Here is a 22,847-nt window from a genome sequence, read left to right as displayed (position 1 = left end):
CACCCGCAATGGGATGGATGCATCACCACATCTCATCCCACTCATGCCCCGAACTCCAAATAAGCATCCACCCCAGAATAATATGGGGAGATCAGGATGCTACGGAGCCAACATACCACAAAACCCCAAACATGGCCTATCATCTCCAGGACAGGAGGGAGCAGCCCTGGTACCAGCAGCCCAAGGCCTAGCCTGCAGCCAGCGCGGCAGCAGCTCTGCCCTCGAAGGGTTAAGGCAGAGCCATGTGGGGTGATGGAGTAACAAATTTCACTTTGCTCCTATTTGTAGTTAAAAAAAGCACTAATTCATCCTAAATCTGCCTGAAAGAGCCTTAAGTGGTAATACGCCGATAAGACGACTTTATTTGGCTTAGCATTTAGAAAGTTTTATGTGTGTAAATGGGTGAGGATATTGCAAAGGCTCATTTTCTCTTCTGCCTCTCTTGCTTTTAGAGCTGTCTGATTCCCTTCTGCTTTGCTGCCGGCAGCGCTTATAGAACACCCTATGGCTTCCTCTAGCATGGGCATGAGCATGTCTGGCTCCTAAGAAGGGTACTATTGTTGGAAGTGGGACCAGCACATGCCTGGGTGAACCTGAAGAGACCACTTGGGTTCCTCCTGGCTCCAGATCCATTCATCCCATTGGTCCAAGATACTAAAGAGCTCCCCAGCTTGGCCATGCCTCTTCCAAACCAACTGCTCCTGTCAGAGCCACAGGTTTTATGCAGAAACTCTTATTTCAGATGGAGATTTCTTTTCATGATCCCTTTATTTGCTCACAGGGCATGGTGCAATAAATTAATGAGGATCACCAAGTATTCCTGCCAAAGGTTAGTGTGGCTGCGAAGAGATCATTAGGAGTTGGGAGCAGGAAAACAAACACAGCCATGTGCTGCTCCGGCCGCAAGACAGCAAATTCTGAAAAGGTCAGTTATCAAATAAATGAGAGATTAGAAATTTCAGCAAAATGCTCCTTCTTCTTAAAGCCACCCAAGCACGGAGCATGATAGGTGCTGTAATGGGCTCTGTTATTTTTGGTCCATCAGCTCCTGGAGTTAATTTTTGCAAGCAAGGATTTGTAGTCAACCAGCATCAGTGTAATCACGGCCAATGGGTGCTGGAGCTGTCCTTTCAGCACCAGAGTTGCTTGTTCCAGTGCCCATCACCTGGACCAGGGAGCACCCAACACACGGAGAATTCGGGGAACCCAGTTTCAGGCTGGAGGCTGAAAAGAATGGTGCTGGGAGAAGCTGAAATGTTTAATTCCGGCACTTTCAGAATGAGATATTTCACTTCAGGACACTCCGACTGCTCCCCTGGGATCGTTTTAAAGTGAATTGTTTTGACTTCTTTTTTTTAATGGAAGGGCTTTTTAAAATAAAAATTGACTGAATTTAAAGAAATAAAAGGGTAGATGGGCCCTGAAATGATGTTTATTGGGAGAAAAAAAAAGAAAAAAAAACCCTTTCCCACTGATTTGTAGTGACAGCTTTTATAGTTTTCCTCTCCTACGTTCCCCAGACACCAGAAAATTTGCTCATTTGGGTTGACACTACCAAATAAAGCCACATCAGCCGTGCTTGCCTTTAACCCCCATGGACATCCCATAGGATAAACCTGGGTCCGGCATCCCAAGGAGGAGCATCACCACCGCTGCACCCAGGAAGAGCTCCAGGAACGTGCTGAGCATCTCCAGTGCTCCAGGAGAGAAAAGGCTCTTCCCAGTGTCGCTCCATCGCGTTGTTGGGATTGCAGTCACGGAGCCACGGGTGCGCTCATGGTCAGGCTTGAAGGCTCTGGCAACACTGCCATGAGTTGACCGCGGCAAGCAGGGGGCTTAATAAAGCATGAGAAATGCAAAGCAGAGCGGAGTAGGGAGCTCTGTGCCTGCCCTGACCAATTTCTGACAGCCCAGGAGGAATTGGGATGATTTCAGTTTGGTTTTAGCATTATTCCTATTCCATTTAGCTAAATAAATAGAGGCTGGGTTTAAACTAATTTAATCGTGTGCATGCAGCCAACTTGCACAGCTGAAAGCAAATCATCATCTTTATTGAACTGGTGCGGCTTGAGTTTTTAGAGGAACCGTCTGCGATGAGATGAGTTTTCAGAGGGCTCCCTGCCCTTTTCACCAGGGCAGTAATGAACTGCTTAATGGGGAAAAATGAGAGAAAGTACCAAAAAAAAAAAAAAAAAGAGGGAAGGTGGCTGTGCCGCCAGTTTTCCAGGAGATGACCACACTTACAGCAACGTTGCATTTGCCCTGGGCTGGCTTCTAGACTTGATGAGCTTATCTGCATTTGGGATTTAGCAGGATCTTCCCATAAAGGTTCACGACGCAAGAGCAGCTATTTCAATGGCAATAATGTGAAAACAGGTATTAAATAAATATTTGAGATCCAGCGTTGAGTCTCATCAGCTTAGAACCAAACCTAATCCAGATGGATTAGGGGCATCAGTGATACCTCCCAGCACTCTGCATTTCCACCCGTCCATCTTCCAGCTCACGCTACTTACACCTGTAGGAGTGACCAAGTATTGATATTTGGGAAAATTCCCCATTTCCAGGAGTTTTTGTGTTTGCAGAAATTCCATACTTGCTGAAGGCAGGGATGCAGCAGGGATGCAGCCCGGTGCGAGCTGCGATAACCCGGCGGCGGCTTGGTGCTTTGCCACGCCATTACTCACGTTTGTTTACCGCAGGAAATTCATCTTTTCGGCTCATGCTGGGGATTAATTAATGGTTATGGCTCCTGTGACCCTGTGATTAACTCATTTTCACATAATTGCTTGAAGACAAAACGAGGTATTAGTAGCTGCTCTCCCTCCCCATCCCCGTTTGCCATGGCCTCAGGAAGGGCTCAGCAGTCAATAGGAATTTGTTTTTTCTTTCCTATTTTTTTTTCTCCTTTCCCCTGCATTTTCTTTGCACATCTCTAATAGATGCAGAAGAAGAAAGTCAATAGGAATCAGGGTTAAGAGCACGTCCCAGGAGAACCATGTTGGCCTTTAAGACCTTTAGGATCTCCATGACAAATGCTGACCAAATGTTTCAGATTTGCTATCGGAGGGTCATGTTCCACAGCAAACACAGAGATGCAGCACGTGGATGGGATCCTTCCTTTCAGGAAGGAACCAGGGCAGTCATAAAACCATTGAATATCCTGCACTGGGAGGGACCTATAAGGACCATCAAGACCAACTCCTGACTCCGTATAGAACCACCCAAAAATCAGTCCGTATGACTCAGAGAGTCCAGACAGCCATTCCCATTCCCATCCCACACAACTGCCTCAGGCAGACCCAACCACAAGGGATGCTCAGGATGCAGAGCAGATCCCAAAGCCACCTCCTGCAGCTGTCCCTGTGCCAAGTCCCCTGCTTCAGGTCCCTCTGGCTTCCAGCAGCACAGGGGAGCTGAGCCTCCCTCCCTGCCTAATCCTGGCCGTGTGGGGAGCGCCTGGAGCTGCTCCCTCCCCTCCCGTAAAACCGCTTCAATCCGAGATTACTGAGCAAATACACCCAGCTGGCAGAAATAATAAGCACTCAGCAGGCAGCCAGCAGCTCTGCTGGGCTTCCCTCTTCCCACACCCTTAATCTATTTTTCATAGGGAGCCTTCGAGCAATTTAAGCCATCCTTTCAAGTGGGGAGCTTTAAATTCACACACCAGGACTCGTCCCTGCTTATCCCTATTGGCCACCAGTGTGGGACAGGAAGGGGACAGTGCTGTGATGTCCATGGTGTGGGATGGCTGGGGAGGAAGAATGGCTCAGGCTGCAGAAAAAGTTGGTGCTGGCCAAGTAAATGTGGAAAATGTGACCATGGGGGATGACAGTGCTGGACTCCAGTCCAGGACCAAGAAATTGAGGGGCATGGGACCTCAGTGCAGTGCAGTGCAGGGCAGAGAAGGACCCCAAGGTGAGACTGCCTCAGGGTCATCCCTTGAGCGGGAAAACCAAGTTAAATGAATGAGATGCACCTCCTCCCTCTGATCGAAGAGAGGTTTCCATTGCACGCAGCCCATCTTGCAGAGGCACAACAGGAATGAGAATAAAGTTTAAATCAAGTAATTATTTCCTTAATTTCTCCTCAGCTTCAAATGGCTTGAAGTGCCAGAGGGCTTTTTGGTTTGGGTTATGTTTTTTTATTTTTTTTTATTTCCATTTTCATCCTATTCTTCCTCTTCCTCTTTACTGGTTCTAATTGTGTCACTAGTAATTAATGACTTTGGAGGGAGACATTTTCTTTTTAATTAAATGAAGTAAAGAGGAAAGCTGTAGTGATGCACACATTGTTCCACCTCTCACATGGACAAGGATTTCCTGAAGCAGACTTTCTCATTTCCATCAATTGGAGCCTTCTGGGCTGGGATCATTTTTCGTGCCTCTTTTGGAGAGTTCATCCTCTCATTGCCTCCTCGTCCTCTTAAGCAGCTCTTCAGCTCTTCTATCACTCGGTGATAGAATCATAGAATCATAACGGTTGGAAAAGACCTCTAAGATCATCTAGTCCAGTCATCAAACCATCCCCACCATGCCCACTAGCCATGTCCCAAAGTGTTGATCCCTCCCAGCATCTGATGAACTTCGTAGAATCCCATCCCACTGGTGCCCCAGATGCTAAAGCAACAGTAAAGTCAGCACTGGAGCCCAGCACTGCTACCCTACAGTTGGCTCCAGCCTAGTCCCAGCATGCCTCCTTTGGGGGTCCCCGAGCATCACTTCCAGCAGGATCGATCCCTCTGCAGCAGGGATCCTCTCTCTGCTGCCTAGCACTGGGAAGGAGGTGCAGGAAAAAGCACGTCCCAGCTCATCTGGTAAATGGGCAATTACTCCTCCTGCCGATGCTTGCTGCTCCATCCAAGTTGCTCCATTTGTCATTGTTTGTGGGAGTGGGACGGGAGGCCATGGTGCTGAATGGGAACTGATTTCTTGGATGGTGGCAGGGCTGGGCAGGCAGCCTAGGCTCTGGGATGTACAAATTATTCCTGCACGCAGGAGGCACGTGCCAGATCCCAGCATCCAGCCTCTCTGAGTCACTGGGAGCATTGGGTCTGCATTGAGGAGAAGCATCAGGAGGGTGCAACACCAATTTTGGGAGAGGATGACAGCCAAATGCCTTCATTGCAGCTTCATTGACGCTTCCCAAATCACTTCCAGCTGTTGGTAGAAGTGAAGGGGCAGCAGGGATTTTGGAGAATAAAGGAAGGCCCATGTCTGCACATGCAGTGCTGTACCGGACACAGCAAAGAGCGGCGGGAAGGAGGGATAATTGGCCCTGAATTAACAGCCAGTGTGCTGGCACCAGCTCCTGCAAACAGCTTGGAGCAGACACCTGCCCAACAGTCAGAGGAACTGAGGGAAAAACATAAAAAACCTCAAAACCTTGCACAGAGTTCAGTCCCATGTCAAGAATACACAAAGGAACGAGCACGAAAGAGCACAGGGCATTTTCTAGGGCCATTATCTGAGATTCATAGCCCCTCTCAGCACATTGTCTCAGCCCCTGCTGCCTTCCTGGAAAAGCTTCACTGAAAATGAGGAGGAGAAGAGAAGGAAAATGGAGAGGGGAGAAGATAAGAGGGGATCAGGGTGTGTAGGTGTGAGATGTGCTGGCACCAGCAGGGAACCCAGGGATGCTGAGCTCAGAGGGGAGCAGGGCTGAATTTTTGCCTTTCTGCTGATTACAGGCTGGAAGGAGAGGTGGGGGGCTGTGGGACAGTTTACTGTGGTTTTGGGGCAGGGAGCAGGGACGAGAAGAGGAGCTTGGGGATCATGTTCTGTGGTCTTCCACCATGGGATGCAGAGCTGATCTCGGCTGGGATGGGGAAGTGTGTCTGCCCTTGTTGCATCACTAGAGCAAGAGAAGAGAGGTTTTAATACAGAAATAGGGAAACACACCACTGGTCTTTGGCAGTGATCCCACTTGGGAGCCAACTAACAGTAGTAATACAAATCCAGGACCTCGAGGGATGCTGGGGCTCCCCAGGCTCTGGCCTCATAGTTGACCCATCCCCAATGCTGGCATGAGGCATCCCATCCTTCCTTCACTTCAGACAGAATAAAACGGAACACCACAGAAGAAATAACACAAGATGGGGGGAACCTCACCACCCACCAAATGTGACAAGGGACAGGTGGCACAGCCACCCCCCAGCAGTGTCCCATGTCCCCATGGTGACACGTCGCTGGGATCATGTTCCAGACCAAATGTTTTTCTGCCAGATCAGGGCAGCTGTAGCCTGGCTGGTCTCCTCCTTCCATCCTCGTTTCCTTCCTTTTTTGCCCCATTTTTATCTTTGCAACTTTCTGGGAACCTCGCGTTAGCTGCAGCTTGGAGAAAGTAATCAAGCTATTTCTAGGCAGAGAACTAATTTAATGCATGGATGACTTTAGCTTAAAAGAAGAAATAAGGACAATCAGGCATCCTAAGGGAGCTGAATAATAGGGTAATTTGCACAAGATAAGGAGCAAGGGTGGAAAAAAGGACCACTGCTTCTTTTGAATAATCTCCTTTATCAATCTCCTTTCCCCATTGTGATGGCCACCACCACTGGCTTACGCCAAGCCATGATGGGGTTTGCTGTTTCCATAGGGCTCCCACCTGGGCAGGAGGGGAGCGGGAAGTGGGAAGTGAGGTGGATATGGGGCTATTTGGGGCACTGGGAAAGGGTAAAGGAGGTGCTGATGGTCCCAGGGCACAAGGGAAGGAAGAGAAGGGAAGGCATGGAGCAGCCCAAACACATCCTTCTGGTGGTGAGACCCATGCTGGAGCTGGCTGATCAGATGGGGAGAAAACAAATGTCAGCACAAAAATCAGCTGGAGGTGAAACATCAAAGATTTCCCTTCCAGATGTGTGGAATCAGAGAGTTTTCCACTTTACCAAAATGCTCTGTGACTTATTTTCCCTTTCCCTTCTCCAAGAAAATCTGACAGAAAGCAACACTTGCGGCAAGTTTCCATTTTGAGAAAGCACTTTTTCCTGTCAATAAAATTGTTCCTGTGGAGCATTTCTGAGCCGTGCATGAATCTACGGGGAAGGCCCAGCGCTGCGAGCCCGGGTCAGCATGGTCAAGGCAGGGCTGCTCGCACTGCAGGAAGCTTTTCTGGCTGATTTTTCTCACTTTCATCCTGGATCAGCTCCCGTCGCCGTTATTCCCCTGCTCGGCTGCGGCCTCATTGCACTGACGGGGAGAAAAAAACCACAAAGTAGGTCAGAGCACCATTTGTCAGCTCCTTTGCACCGGGCAGAGTGAGTGGAGCCAGGAGCTTAATGGATGGAGTTCACTTGTGAAATTACCCGGCACAGAAACATGTGTACCTGCAGGGCTCGGTGGCATGAGGAGAGGAGCTGGGAGCCCCTCGCAGCCCATCTCCTTCCTGCTCCCTCCAGCTCTCTGCCCATGCTTCCAGATGTGCTCTCTCCTCGTTGTGGGACAAATCTTCCAAGCCCCGCAGCGCTGTGCTGGGGGCTGACCCCAAGCCTGGGGATGCCTTCGCTGGCTGCAGAACATGTCTATTCAGATAGGAGAAGTGGGGAGGAGACACTTTGTTAGTTTGGGAATTTCTTGCCCTTTTACAAAGTGAAATTGGATAGGAGAAGGAGTGCATATGGGGGAGCAGCTTTAAGAAAAAGCCTGAATAAAGCATCTTCCATAAGACATCATCCTTATAAACCTCTCCCAGGTGCTGGCAAAAGCTCCCAAGGCAGCGTGTGGGCTCAGTAAATCAATCCCTTGGGGTTACAGGTGGATGGGGTCCACACAGAACCCATAGAGGTGATGCATGGGGCACTGGGGATGGGGATCAGTGATGCTGGCAGCCCACGTGGTGCTGAGAGGAAGAGAAACCCCAACCCCAGCCCTGGGTCTGGGCGGGCTGGGAAAGGCCCTGTGGACCGAAAGCGAGAGTGCCAGAAAAGGAATGTAGCATCTTATTAGCAAAGGCCATCTGAGCCTCTAATTAAAATTTGCCTAATGACCTGGCTTCTTCGTCATTTTCACTATCACAGACGTTAATTTAAAGTGACAGGTACTTAGGCAAAGACAAAATTAATTTCTTCTTTAAAAAAATATTAAAGGGGCAGAGCCTGTGCCCAGAAGTGCCCCCACTGTGCATCCCACGTGGCCAGTGCAGTGTGGGAGGGACAGGAACGAGCCACACGTCACTGGTGCTCTTCACCTTCTCCCCTAGACCAGCTGGAGGAATAAATCCAGAAAACAGCATCCCAGTCTCCCAGCAGCCCCCACCGCTGTCCCCAAGCTGAGGCAGCTTCCGCGTGGCCCAGGGATATGGATGCTACATGTCCCCATGTCTCCTGCACTGCCGGCCCTGCCTGTCCCACATGTGCCCATCTGCAGGTCCATCTGCCAGCACGGGTGCATGCAACAAGATCTTGTAGCTTGGCTGCATCCCTGCATATCCCTACGTAGTGATGTCCAGCCTTTCTCCTTCTACCTCCCACCTCTTGCAACCAGGAAAGCTGCCATTGCGTTGCTCCTCTCCCACTGCAACGCTCCTCTCCCATTGCATTGCTCCTCTCCATCCCTCTCCTTGTTAAATCAGAGGCTCCAGTGGATTTAGTGTTCAGCGTCTGTACTCCATACCTCATCGTTCATGCCACATTGATTCTCAATTCCAGCCCTGTAGGTTATTTAATTGGGCAGATATCCCTTCAATTTTCTCCTCCAGCGATATTATTGATGGCTGAAGTCTATCCATTTCTTCGTGCGGGGCTTCAGAAGGAGCCTGTTAACAATTATAACAATACTCAAACACTTTGCTCTCAATTGTACTTCACAGCCCCAAATCTCAAACAATCCATTAAACCCATCTTGGAAGCATTAATTGTTCCAGGTTCAGCCTTTCTAGCTGCAGCCATTGCTTTTCCCTCTCCATTCCACGGCCGGCTGTTGGCCACGGTCACTGGAAGCAGTGATGTGTACCAGGTGAAAGCAGCAGGGATATGGGATCCTCTGCCTGCCCCCAGAAGGACCCCAAGCCCCAGCCAAGGGATGTTCTGCATGGAGCACATGGTGCTGAATTGTTCTGCCCCTATCACACTCAGTGTCCTAAAGGGCAGGAAAACACTACATTTCAAGCTTTACTCTTACCCCTTCATTTTTGATGGATGCAGTCTCAACCTGAGAATGAATATTTTACCACAGTATAAAAGCTGAAATTACATGAATTAATTATACTTAAATATTTCATAGGGAGAAATAGCAGGTGTGGGAGGGCAATGTCGGGCCTGTGTCCAGGTAGAGCCATGATGGCCCAATCCCCTTCCCTTCAACTCCCAGGTGTGGGCCCCCCAGCAGCTCTATTTGGGACCTTTATCCCTAGGGAGCTGCCAAAAACCTGGAGATACCAATATCCATAACAGAGAGCTTGGCAGACACCAGCCGTTGTAATCAGCGGGTGTCATTCCCCCGATTCATTCATGCTTTCGCTGCTCCTTTCTGCATTTCCATGTGCCAGCCTCAGCAGAGCACTGAAGCATCCCTGGAGCTGAGGGCATCATGAGGAGGAGGAGGAGGGGCAGGAGGAGGAGGAAGAGCGGCCACCCCGGAGTGGCTCAGGATGGAGGTGTCTGTGCAGGGAGTGCAGCGGGGGAAGCTCAAACGCCATCTGCTCTGCTCGCCCTGCACCCAGCGAAGCGGCACGCTGCTCTCTTTCCTGGATGCTAAAAATACTCCCTTAAAAAAAAAAAAAATTAAAAAAAATCTGGAACAAAAAAAAAGGAGATGGGGAAATGTGAGGAGCATAAACACAGCCTCCATGGAGGCCAGAGCCGTCCCTGTGCTCTTCCCACTGCATCAGCCCTCTTTCCCTGTTTGCTCCCTTTCTGTCTCACATTTTCGGATATTTGGGAATATTTCTTCTCCAAAAGAGCAGTGATGCAGTGGCACAGGCTGCCCAGGGAGGTGGGGGTGTCACCATCCCTGGAGGTGTTCCAGAACCGTGGAGATGTGGCACTGAGGGACGTGGTCAGTGGGCATGGTGGGGTGAGTTGCAGTTGGACTTGGGGATGTCTTTTCCAACCTGAATGATTCTATGATTTAGGGCAGAAACATGCTATTCGTGCATCCCTCCAGTTATGGAAACAGGCACACATGTGCACGGTGCTGATATCTAACGGAGCATTTGGAGATGGGAACTTGGCTGTAGGTGGGACCCGTCAGGGACAGGTTCAGCAGCAAACTCAGCAGCTGCTCAGCCCACAGCCCCTCCATCCCTTTCCCTTCCCCATGTAACCCCCAAGAATCCACCACCTCTCCTCAGTGTGTCACCAAAACAGGATGATTTTGCCCCCAAAGACCACCAAAGCCCCACAAGTGGGGATGCCAAGCAAATCCTACTCACAGACGGTGCAGAGCAGCTTGGAGCTGGGGAAATTCTGTGAAATTCCCCTTCCTTGGGCAGGGAGCAGGAGGGAGGGAAGGAGAGGGGAAGGATGAAAAAACCTCTTCCTGGGGAAATTAAATTGGACTTCAGATTTACAGGGTCTTCATTTTGTTCTGGTGATAATGAATTAAGCTCTTGCTGGCGGTTATACTGCTGCAGGAATAAGTACCGGTTAAAAGCACTTTTGGAAACTATGACTTTCATTTTAAAGCCGCCACAATTTACATTTAATTCATTCATTAATTCAATTATTTATGCGGCTCAGGTACACATCTTGCACCTCTCCGCCTTCCTGGGATCACTGACATGCTGCTCCCAAACCCAGACAGCTCCACAAGGACCCAGGGTAGGACACATCTCCCTGTCACCGTTTGGGCTCAGCCCTACACCTTGTCCCCAAGACCTTGCCAAAACCTCCCTGGGACTGAGGGCATCCCACATCATAGGATCACAGAGTCATCAGGGTTGGAAAAGACCTCAAAGATCCCCAAGTGCAACCCCAGCCCACCCCGCCGTGCCCTACCTCCCTAGGCAGCCTGTGCCAGTGCTTCACTGCACTTTCAGACAAGAAATTTTTCAGAATATCCAGCTATGTCAGTGGGGCTGGAACTGGATGGCCTTTAAGGTCCCTTCCACCCAAAGTATTCTGTGATTCTACAACATGCAGAAGATGCATGTTGGGTCATGTCAACCACCTCCAGCAGCCCTGAGGTGAAAGGCCTATCCATAAGGTCTCCTAATGTCACTTTGGTTCATGTGATCCAGAAAACAGACTTCTGGCCCAGCACAGCAGGAGGATAGCCCCAGTAACCCCACACTCACATTCCAACAGGTGCCATCAAGGTGTATCCCTGGCCATGGAGCATGCTGAGCTGGAGGAACTACGATGGAGTTCCCATTAGCTATAAATCCAGGTGATGAAAACCCAGTGGCCTTGGGGCAGCCCTGTGTGCAAAGCCATGGGCAGTGCCCCCTGAGGAGGGCCACGTCCCCCCAGCGCCATGCCCCCAGCCCCGGTGTCACCTGGCACAGCTTTGTGCTGCTCAGCCAGCAGCTCGATGTCAACCCTGGCTCCGTCGGATCCCGCTGGGCTGCTGGCAATAGGATCCCAAACCTTGCCGTAATTTATATGGCAGTTTTCATTACTTCCCTTCTCCAAAGACTTGTTCAATAAATTACCAGTTTATGAATTCCAAAGTGTTCTGTGCAGCCTTGAACAAAAGGGAACGGGAAAAAAAAATACAGCCTAGACCAGCTCTAATGGCAGAGCTTTTCATCCTGGAAAGAAAGCTGTTACTAAAATGATATCCCCACGTGGATAACGGTGCCTTCATGAGCCAGAGGACTGCAGCGCTCTTGCTGTCACTGAAGGGCCCAGAGCACGAGCTGGGGTCAGTACGTGGGAGCCTCTGGCTGCCCAAACACCACATGGACGTCGCATGAGGACCTTCCTCAAAGAGCTGAGGCACCTGAGAGGTGGGGAAGTCTGAAGAAATGGTTAAGCTGGAGCCTTTCCACTCTGCAGGGCAGCAAACGTGGGGAAAAATAAATCAATACCACCACCCACTGCATCTCCATCTGCCATTGATTTATGGCCCTCCTGAAAAGCCTTGTTGTCCACAATTATTGGGCAGTCAGCTCCCATTTGCCGTGCTTCCATCACCCCTCCTTCCCACCCAGCAGAGCGCATCCTGTGGTGTGTAGGGCTGGGGGGATCCTGGGGGACACAGACCCACGGTGCGATGTGGGAGGGGTCAGGTCTCACCCTCCAAAGGGCTGGGATGGCAGCTGGAGCCCAGGGGCACCTCTGAGAGCAACAAGGGCGAAAAGAGCAGTCAGGTGGGTGCAAGCAAAGCCAACCAGAAAATTACATTTTGCCCTGAGCGGCTGAAAATTCAGCTTTATCTCACAAGAAACCAGAGGCTGAGCACAGGGAGATTTCCTTTCTAGTCTTCTTGAAAATCTTCCCGGCTCGATTTTGCTCTTTCGACCATTTCTATCGTATGTCACTCTGACCCAGGAGGTCAAACTGATCCCGTTGCCAGGGCCTTGTGAGAGCAAGAGCTGCTGGAGGAGCTCCCCGAGCTGTGCTGCATTATTTCAGCATTTACTTTGAGGGAAGAAAAGTTGTCAGGAAATAATCAAGTGCCCAAAGCATCAGCAGCAATTCTTGGGGTGAATGTGGGGCCCAGGCTGCGACTTCTTCATGGAGCGAATCCCCTGCTTGGGAGATGGGGCTATGATCCTTTGTAGGGTGTTTCTCTCAAGTAGGCAGAAAGCTGGGGAATCTACTAAGCAAGTGCTGCTTGCATTGGTAGACCAGACAAAGTTGGATGTGAAAGCTGGCTAAACTCAATTAACGAGACAGTGAATCATAGAATCATTTCAGTTGGAAGGGACCTCCAAAGGCCATGTGGTCCCACTGCCTGCAATGCACCAGGACACCATTAGCTCCATCAGTGCTCAGAGCCCCTCCAGCCTGACCCTGGGGGTCTGCAGGGACAGGGCACCACCACCGCCCTGTGCCAGCACCTCACCACCCTTACTGGAAGCAACATCTTCCTTATAACCAGCCTAAATCTCCCCTCTGTTAGTTTGAAGTTCTTTCTCCTTGTTCTATCACAACAGACCCTCCTAAAGAGCCCGTCCTCTTCTTTCTTATAGCCCCCCTTTAGCGTAGACTTCACTTTGTTAAGAAATGGAGATGTTGTGGAAGGTCTGATTGCAGAAGTCAGCCTTGAATGGAGTACTCCGAACTAAATCAACTTGTGGTTAAGTGAATGAACACATGAGATAAGCCTGCAACTCCAGGAGCTTGGTCTCAAGTGAAGCACACATCAAGAAACAAAAGGAACGGCTTAGGGAGGTCAGCTGGAGAGAGGTCATGGATATGAATACACAGGACATCTAGAACTGCATCCAGTCAAGAGGTGTTTGAGCTGCAAGAAATCCCAAGCAGGAGGAAAGGGGACTAAAAATAAAAGCTTGCAGAGAGGAGCAGTAATGGGCTGAGCAGTCACTCAGCGCGTGGGGAGGAAGCAGAGACCCCGCACGAACTGGAAGGGAGAAGCCCCAGAATCGGGGTCATGGGAGCCACAAAGTTTATGACAAAGTGGAACTTGCACAAAGTCACGCGGACTTGGAGCCTGCAAAAAGGCACCGACACAAATCGGCGACTGAGAGCTCAGAACATCTCCAGCTTAAGCACCCTTGTTCTACCTGCCTTTCTGTGAGATCAGGGAAAGGATTAGACACAACTGGGGGCACTGCCCGACCCCAGCTTTGAACCAGAGGGAGGTTTCCCATGGAGGTAAATGCTGTACGAGCGACTGCAATGGGAGCAGCGATTCCCCGGAGTGGGCACAAGGGAGAGCGTTTCTGCCAGCAATTATTTTTATTACATCAAGACAAAGTATTATTGGTTTGGAGTACAGCACATGTGGGGGCTGTATTTAAATACAAGATACAAGCCCATTAATCTGGTCTCGTAGAGGATGAGGTTTCACAGCAGACTCGGATGGCAGAGCTAATTGAAAGCAAGTAAATAGCAGCACAAGGGTTTAACGAGAGGAGATCTTGCCAGACCGAGTGGATTACCACATCCCCTTTGTCTGCAGGATCAACTGCTCTCACCCACCCAGGGCGAAAAGACCCGAAGCTGGAGGCTGCAGGAACACGCAGAAGAAACTGCATAGGCTAAAACAGCAGAGAAGGAGGCAGGAAGAGCATGGCAGGAAGATGAGAAGCTTCAGCAGCTCCGTGTCAGACCCACATCTCAAAAGAAGGCTTCAGAACATCCGCAGATGGGAACCACCCCTATGACCACTGCAGCACCGGAGGACCATCGCCTCCGCAGAGAAAGCTGCTTTTATTTGATCATTAAAATGAAATTCTCTTCATCTGCCTGAGGCATACAGTGAGACCGAGCCTGCCGAGCACTTCTAACAGCCCTTGTGCCCCAGAGGAAAATTCAGATGAGATTGGTTTCAAAATAGGAAGTGAGGATACTGCACTGCAGGACTCGAGTACCCTACAAGTGGAACGAAATCGCGGTGTAATGGCAGGAGGTGTAAGGCCACGCACATGGACTGCCAGCGTTCTCTGCATTTTTGTCAGTCCCTCATAAAAAGGGCTGGGCTGATGATGGCAGGACTGTGAGACAGCAGTGCCATACGGCTGCAAATGGGATCTGCATGCAGAGGGGGGAGAAACATGACCCATGTGTAAGGCAAGGATAATGCGGTGGCTGGACGAGACAGTTTGGGATCCGACTGCCTATGTTCGGAAGTGAGACCGTGAGGAGGGAGCCCCTGCTAGCAGAGCAGAACCCGGTAGGGAACATTGCTCTCAGCTATAAATACATTGGGAACTAAAGACACAGAAGGGAGAAGAGCTGCCGAAGCCAGAAGGCAGCTGGCATGAGGACAAATGGGCAGAAGCTGGCTGTGATAACTGCTGAAGGAAATCACAGAACATTAGAATCAATAAGATTGGAAAAGACCTCGAAGATCCCCAAGTGCAACCCCAGCCCACCCCCACCGTGCCCACTGACCACGTCCCTCAGTGCCACATCTCCATGGCTCTGGAACATCTCCAGGGATGGGGACTCCCCCACCTCCCTGGGCAGCTGTGCCACTGCATCACCGCTCTTTCTAAGAAGAAATTGCTCCTAATATCCAACCTGAAATGTCCGACTGCTCCCATGATGGGTGCTGTGATCACAAAGACTTTGCTCAGGAAGGGTCTGGAGATGCTGGATCTGATGGTAGAGGCTCATGGCCAGCAGCTGCCACCTGCTGAAGAAATCCCAAAGAGGTGGTATCTGCTGTAGGATATCCTGGTTGTCTTCTGGGTGGAGGAGGAACAGCCACAGGTATTCTGCATGCAGAACTGCCCCACAAAACAGCCTGTGTTTGGTGTCTGTGTCCTTTTGCTTAAGTGAGAGCGAGAAGATGGGCAGCAGGAGAGGGGCTGGCAGGGCTCAGGTTGGGGAAGCATGGCAGAGAAACTGCTGGCTGTGACCCCAGGTCTCTCTGTCCCCCTGGCACACGTGCTCTGAGCCGCCAGTCTCAGTGCAGCAGTCAAGCTGCTGTGATGATCCTAATTGGATTAGGAGGGGAAATACAGCGTGTCCTGGACCAGAAAGAGCAGAGACTGTTCAGAAAAAGCTGAGCACTCCTGGCACAGGGCATGAATTCCCTTTCCCTCCTGCTCTGATCCTCACAGACCATCCGGGACCTCAAATTTCCCTTTGCCTGCTCTAAGTGGATTCCCATAGAGCCACATCACCACCATCTCTGCACCAAATTGATTCTGTGGGCTGAGAAAGGCATCTGTAGAGCAGCCAAAGAAGTCCTAAGCACCTAGATGAGAGCCTGAGCAATCTGCTCTGCACGTAAAGGGCAGAGGGCAGACACAGGGCTGCCCTACAGGCTCATGCTACTTCTGCTGCCTTAGAATCATAACATAACCTGAGTTGGAAGGGACCCATGAGGATCATTAGTCCCTGCTACACATTGAGAAGCACCCAGTTAAGCACTGAGCTTTCAGGCTGGCTTCCCTGAGTGCCCTTTACCCAGGTCAGATGACTGCCAAGGTCACCTGCTTGTCACCCACCCACATACACCCCCTGGTGTCATCTCCATGCCATGGAGCAGTGAGCTCCTATGTTTGCAGCTGGAGAAGGGCTGCTGCTCCATGGCACCCCTGTGCCCATAGGCTCGCACAAAGCTTTTCACAAAGCCGCACCTCTGCCCAAAATCAGCATCTGCTTGGCTCCAGCCTCCCCCCTCGACACGCATCTCCATCACCATGGAAACCCAGCAGTGGGAGATGGGTTGCCTGGCAACCAACACCCAGCTGGACCACGCCGCTGACCCCCAGCACTGCAGCCCTAGAGGGGTTTTGGTGCTGGACCTGTGATGGGAACAGTGAGACAGCATCCCAGCCCTTGGGAAATGATGGGTAAAGGGACTGCATACAGTATCCCTGCACCTGCAGCATCCCTGGGAGCACCCTTTCCATACTCTGTTGGATGAGTTGGCATCAATACTTGAGCAGGTAACAGCTTCCACAGCCCCCTAAACAATCCTGTGATGCTTCAGGCTCTGCCTGCACCCTGGACAGCATGAGCCTGATGAGCAAAAGCACGCTTCATCCCATGTGCACTGACAATCCTTGGGATGGGGAGAGATGGACCAACTTCCTTCTGGAGGAAGCAAGCGGTGAGCAACCCCGTGACAGCTGATAATGAAGGGAAGGTGCACATCCTTCAGCACAAAGCCTAATCTCGACCAAATGAAATGCAAAAAGCAGAAGCACTAAGGGAGAAGTCAGCATTTGCAAAAAGCAGCCGGAAGAATCAGACTGCCTGAGATTGCCAAGAGATCAGATAAAAGCCCTCATTACAACCTGCCAACGTGTGTGCGATGGAAATAAAGATATGGCCACAAGATAGGGATGCATGCACAGAGCTACCTGCAGCCCTCAGCAAAGACTTTACCATAGGGGTGGGTTACATCATGCCAAGTGAGGCGACAGCTGGGGTATGGCCCAAAGTAGGACAAAGTAATTTTGCATGAACATGCACAAAGGCACAGTGCATGCAGCTGGAGAGCTCAGTAACACCAAGTCGAGGTCTTTTTGGCTCTGGCACAAAGCAAAAGAATGCAGATAAATAAGAAAGGATGTGATAAAGCATGCATAACTCTCACTAGGGTCAGCAGAAACGCAGAGAAATGCAGAGCTGACAAAGCAGGCTCGAGCGAAACCATCTCAGAAATGGAATGGGAAGAGAAAAAGAGGCACTGCCATCACAGGCAGCGGGAGGGAAGGCAGGGCTACACGCTGGGGGACTGGGGACGGACATGGCCATAACAGATCAGCAAGCTTCTGAATCACTGGAGTGGGCTGAAATCCCAATGGCAGCAGTGAGTCGTGGGTTTGGAGGCAGAGAGTGTCTGAAGAGACGGCCCAAAGTGCAGCCCTCCCATTCACTGTGCAGGGTGGGCAGACAGGGACCAGGAGATCTCAATGTGGGAGCTCTGGGAGCAACTGCAGGAGGAAATGGGGCACTGCAGGCTCTAACTACAGTGAATTATAGAGATATCTTCAGAGTAAGTAGTAATGATGGACTGCACAGCCCATAGGACGGGCTCCTCCAGCTGAGGGATGCTGGAATGAAGGGGGAAAAAAAGGATTGACCCCAGAGCCTGGGCTGACGTGGAATGGGGAAGGGAAAGAGCCAGGCCAGAAACAACGTGGCTGAAGATACCTGGAGTTATGAAGCACCAGCAGGGACTTTCAGTGGGGGATTGCATGGCAGAGAGGTCACTGCCCCTTGAAGTTAGAGCATAAATAGATGGGATGGAAATGGCTGCATAAACGTGGAGCACTGGAAAGGAGAACTGCTCATCTGTAATCCATGCAGGAGAGGCAGCCCTCAGCAGGGAGGTGAGCATCTCACATACTGAGGAAGCCAGGACCTGTGATTGCTGATTTTCCCCCAAATGACTCCACCCAATGAGTCACATCGTGGCACTGCCCTCTGGTGCAGCGTTATGGCTGGTCAGATCCCAGCACACAGAGGATGCTCATGGGCTGCTCAACAGCTCCTGCAGAGCAATCAGTGCCAGGCTCTGATGGGAAGGCAGCTCTTTGAGGAAATTCACCTATTTCAGTGCTCCCTCAGCCCATACTTGGGCTGGGGATGTGGTTTAGTGGGCATGGTGGGACACCCAGGGGCCAGGAGCAAGCCTCAGCCCAAAGAATCCACGTCCAAAGGCTCAACGATGCCCAAGAACAATCTGATGATATTTGAAAGACACAAAAGGGCTGCAGATCCCATACGTGAGTATGGCAGTTGAAATTAGGTAACACTGGATGTTAGGTTGAGAAAAGTCAACCAAACGCCCCGGGTGCCTAGAATCAGCTTTTTGGGAAGGGAGTGCACAGCCCAGAGGGTCCATGACCAAACTGAACCACCACAGGAAAGCGGCACTTGGAGAGGTCTTCAGGGAATCCAAGGCAAAGGGTCACTGATAGGCTCATATTTTATTTATTTGCTTCACAAAAAAAAGTTCTGAGTTTTTTTTTGTGGAGGTAAGCACCTAACTGAGTTCAGGTTCTTCAGCTAATGAAGAAATGAGCTGAATAATTAATTATTGGAAGATAAATTATTCACGGCCAGTTGCGATTCCAGTGTGGGAGCAGCAGGAGAGTTTTTTAAGTTATTTTCCTTATTCTCATCTTAAAAAAGAAAAAAGCACACACAGTATTTGCTGCCACTGCCAGCACACCACGGCAATTTTATCATTTCCTCATTGAGATATTAATGACATTCCCAAGAAGGGAATCCATGGGAGATCCCAGTTGAAGCAGAAACATTTGTTGATTCCTCCATTAATAATGGTATTTCTCAAACTAACACAGCAAAGAAGGATATGTTTCACTCGCAGAACACACCTGAAGGAATCAAGAGGCCACGTGATTCTGAGCCAAGAGTCTCACAGTCATCATAACCCACTCAGATGCCACCTACCATAGACACAAACCTGTCACGAAGACCCCTATCTGCTTGACCTGTGTGGCATCTCAGCACCTACTCCTCCACTCTTAACACTGAGTCATGGGAAACCCATTCAATCTCCTCCTGCAGTACTGCAGTAACCTCAGCATCCCTCTGACCCCCAAGAACCCCTCAGTTCTGGAATATTTTTGGAGGAAGCAGCAACCTGGGGAGCTGCCTCCAAGGGCCCTATAGCCAATGTGCACTGCCTGCCCTACAACAGCATGCTGTGTGCCAGCCACGGTGCTAAATGCATCTCCTGCCTCATTTCTTCTGTACTTGGAATATCTATGGAGCGTTTCTACCTTTTCCACTCTGCTATTTACAGTTTTACCATCTGTCTCTAACAACACAGCCGTTTTTTTGACACAGAAATAAATTCCCCCGTGCATTTAAGTGCTTTCTTATTGTCTTTGACCCTTCTGGTCATTCATAGTCCATTAGTTTCTTTGATTTCTTCCAAGCGCTACCTATATTTTTAGGTAACACATCCCTTCTTTAACATCCCCTAACACCCTTTTTAGTTTTCTCCCTCCTGCCCACACCTGTGCACTCCTGGGGATTCCAAAAACCCATCTCCACAGCACTGCAGTGACACATTGGGCAGTGCAATCCAATCACAGCTTTCACTTCAGGCAGCTGTGGGTTTCCTGATTCTTGTGTTCCCCAGTCTGTAGGGAGGGGTTCACCAATATTCAGGCTGTGGTGGGCTATGGGGGTCTGTGTGCTATGGGGTCACTATCAGCTCAGGTGGGGCTGATCTGTTCCCCAAGGCACAAAGTGTTCCTCAGGTTCAACCCTCTTTCCACTCCCAGCTCTAGAATCATCTCCCCCCAGCTCATAGATAACTTAGCAACTGACCCCATTTGCCAGCAAAACCTGACAGCTTTTAAGTGCTTTCACCTATTCCCCAAATTTTAAAGCCCAAATCCCTGGGGTCCTGCTCTCAGGGTGCCCCCCAGTTCCCACAGGGCACCCAATCACCACACTGGGCACACTGGGAGATGCCAAGCCATCTCCAGGCTGCCACTAACAACATTTATATATGACATCTTCATGCCCACCGTAACACACCAACACCTTCCCAAAGAAGACTAACACAGGCTCTGCACTTGAACAAAGTCCTTATCTGGGTCAACCCATGCTCTTCCCAATCTATTTTGCTTGGGGACATACATTGACACCCCTGAACCACACAGCAGCTGCTCGGTTAGGAGCTGCCCAAAGACTCTTGGTGCATGCAGGACCTGGTCAGCAAGGTCTGTGATGCAGGGCAATGAGAAATCCCACAGCTAATAATGCCCTGAGCCCTGCTAGATCATTGCATGGATATCAAAGCCTCCAGGGATCCCACCAGGCCCCATGGGCACTGCGGTGCCTGCCTATGCCACCTCTCTCCCTCCGTCCCCAGTGAGGTGCTTAACCAAGAGAGGAAGAAAGTTAGTGGTTTTAGTAAGGGTTTTTTTGTTTTTTTTTCTTTTCTTTCCTTTAAGTGATTGAAGTGCATGAACGAGACGGCTGAGAAAGGCACTTGAAAGCATCTTGAGTCTGGTTAAAGCTGGTTATCCATCTCGATTTGCATAATGATTATGCAAACGGCAGTTTGCATAATGTTCCTATGATCTACAATCACTTTAGGGCTTCATTGCAAGAAGAGACCACAGAGAAGGTGCCGAGCAGCTGTCAGTCCCCCGATGGTCGGGGCACTGCAGTGCGTGCTGCTGCCACATCCCCCTCCCACCCAACAGCTTCAGGTCCATCTGACTTCGGAATCACCCGCGGGTGAGTTTCTGCTTCTTGGCATTAATTTCTCCATATCTCACACACTGAAGTTTTAAAATTCATTTGAGATAACACCTCAGAATTTGAAAAGGTGTTTCAGTTGCAGGGGCAATTAGTCAACTTGACCTAGCACGTGGAAAGCGATAAGATTATTGCCTTTATCCTCACCACAAACAATGCCACAGTACACAATACATATCCAACCATTGTGGTAGGACTCAGTCACAACAGAACTATATGCTTAAGAATGCAGAGTATGGGTCCATCCACCCAAAGGAAGGAAAGCGGCAGACCACTGATGTAAATGGATGGATTGCTCACAAACTAAAGGTTTCCTCTGTGACCCAGCTGCAGGGGCTGAAGCGGGTGCTATAAGTCATTAAGCTGCCCCTGGGGCACACCCTGCCTGGCTCCCAGGGCTCCCCTCCTCTGATGCCCTGCAGTATCATCCATGGACCACCACAGGACCCAGGCAAAACTGCCCCCAGGCCAACCCTAAGTCTGAGAAACCTACAAACCTTTGCTTACCTGTGCAGCAGGAGCAGAACCACCCCCACACCATCTAAGCTCTCCTGCCCCATGCCCAGGCTCTAATAGCTGCCACCTGCCCAGCAGCACCTATGAGGAGGTGGGAACACCTGCCCATCTGTTTGATTGACCCCAAAGAGCCATTCCCCACCCATGTGTGACCCAGTCTAACACGGCATTACTCACAGCAAGGATGCATCCAGACCTCCGTCCTGCATAACTCTTGGATGTCCCCAAAGGCCATCTGGTACCACTGCCTGCAATGCACAGGGACACCCTCAGCTCCAGCAGTGCTCAGAGACCTCCAGCCTGACCCTGGGGGTCTGCAGGAATGGGCACCACCCCCTCCCTGGGCAGCTTCCAATGCTTCACTCCCCTTTATTGCATAGAACTTTTCACCCAGCAGTCGCACCCACGCAAACACTTTGTGCCCATCCCCAGTTTCAGAAAGCATCCTCATTCCAGTGCAAGAGATTTGATCTCCTCATACCTCAAGGTTACAGAAGCTGCAGTGAGTGGAGGAGGATGGCAGGCAGCAGCCTGGAACCGAACCAAAATAAAAGCTCTTCAGTGATCCATTCGAAACCACTTGGGATGATAACAAAAGTGGGACATGAACTGGCTCTGCTGGAGAACCTTCCTGGAAATGCCAGCGCTGAAGACATGGAGCAGAAAGGCCTCAGAGCGATGTTCTGCAAGAGAGGCAGAGGGAGGTGAGCGGCTCTGGACTTTCCTGCAGGACACAGCTGTGGATATAAACACAAATCATCGATATTGATTTGTGCCAGAAGCTCTGGCTTCTTGTTTGGGTTCAAATCCCAACTCTGATGGGATCAGCTGGCACTGAGCATTGCAGGTTCCAAGCAGCCAGTGGGTGATGGGATGAGCCACCATGATGCTTAGTTAATGTAAGAAGGCCATGCTGTGTTTTAACATAAATTAAATGGTTAAATAAAGTCTCGCAGGACTTGTGTTCCCTTATTTATGTTGCTGGTGGTGAATGTTGCTCTGGAGCATGTCCCAAAGAGCCATTACCCATCCATGTATGACAGCCTAACACAGCATTGCTCACAGCAAGGATACATCCAGACCTCTGTCTTGCCATACTTTGCAAGAGGTCCCAGTGTCAAATTTGCTGTTGGGTAAACCCATGGGAGCCAGGCCCCACTGGTGGCTCATGGTGTTTGGGGACAGGGATGGTCTGGGATGGGCATGGAGCCCTTACTTCTCCTTAAGAGCAGTCCCACAGCCCCTCTAGACCCAGTGTCCCCAGCACTGGTGCCAAGGGGACCTGGTTCTGGCTGGGCTGGAGAAGGGTGGCACTCCCAGTAGAATGGAAACCAGATGGGAAATCCCCTCCCTGGTGTAGGAGAGAGGACCCAAAGCCAAGTGGGAGATCCTGGGGCTGGAGGTTGAGTGTGCTTCCCTTCCGTTCTGCAGCTATTTTCTCTCTTATTTTTTGCTGTTAGGTCTCCAGCTGTATCCCTGATGCAAACCATACCCATAAGCATCCATGTGTGCATGGTACATGAGCCTCGATTCAATCTTTTCCATTAGGAACTGC

The 22,847-nt window shown here is 50.4% G+C and overlaps 1 long non-coding RNA gene across 4 annotated transcripts; it reads right to left on the bottom strand.

The window, feature by feature from the left end:
- Window positions 2,863–21,971, bottom strand: LOC110407900. Of its 4 annotated transcripts, none has more exons than XR_002444077.1 (5): window positions 21,774–21,971; window positions 21,470–21,540; window positions 8,607–8,748; window positions 7,322–7,516; window positions 2,863–7,184 (listed from the first exon to the last, which is right to left on the bottom strand). It is a non-coding gene; the product is annotated as an uncharacterized LOC110407900 (long non-coding RNA). The 4 variants fall into 4 exon arrangements; XR_002444078.1 differs by lacking the exons at window positions 21,470–21,540; window positions 21,774–21,971 and adding exons at window positions 15,089–15,200; window positions 16,156–16,219; XR_002444079.1 differs by lacking the exons at window positions 21,470–21,540; window positions 21,774–21,971 and adding an exon at window positions 21,284–21,322.

This window comes from Numida meleagris, chromosome 18 (genome assembly GCF_002078875.1).
Source record: "Numida meleagris isolate 19003 breed g44 Domestic line chromosome 18, NumMel1.0, whole genome shotgun sequence".
NCBI classification, from domain to species: domain Eukaryota; kingdom Metazoa; phylum Chordata; class Aves; order Galliformes; family Numididae; genus Numida; species Numida meleagris.
Note: the sequence above shows the minus strand (reverse complement) of the source record. Positions and strands in the feature narration are given on the sequence as shown.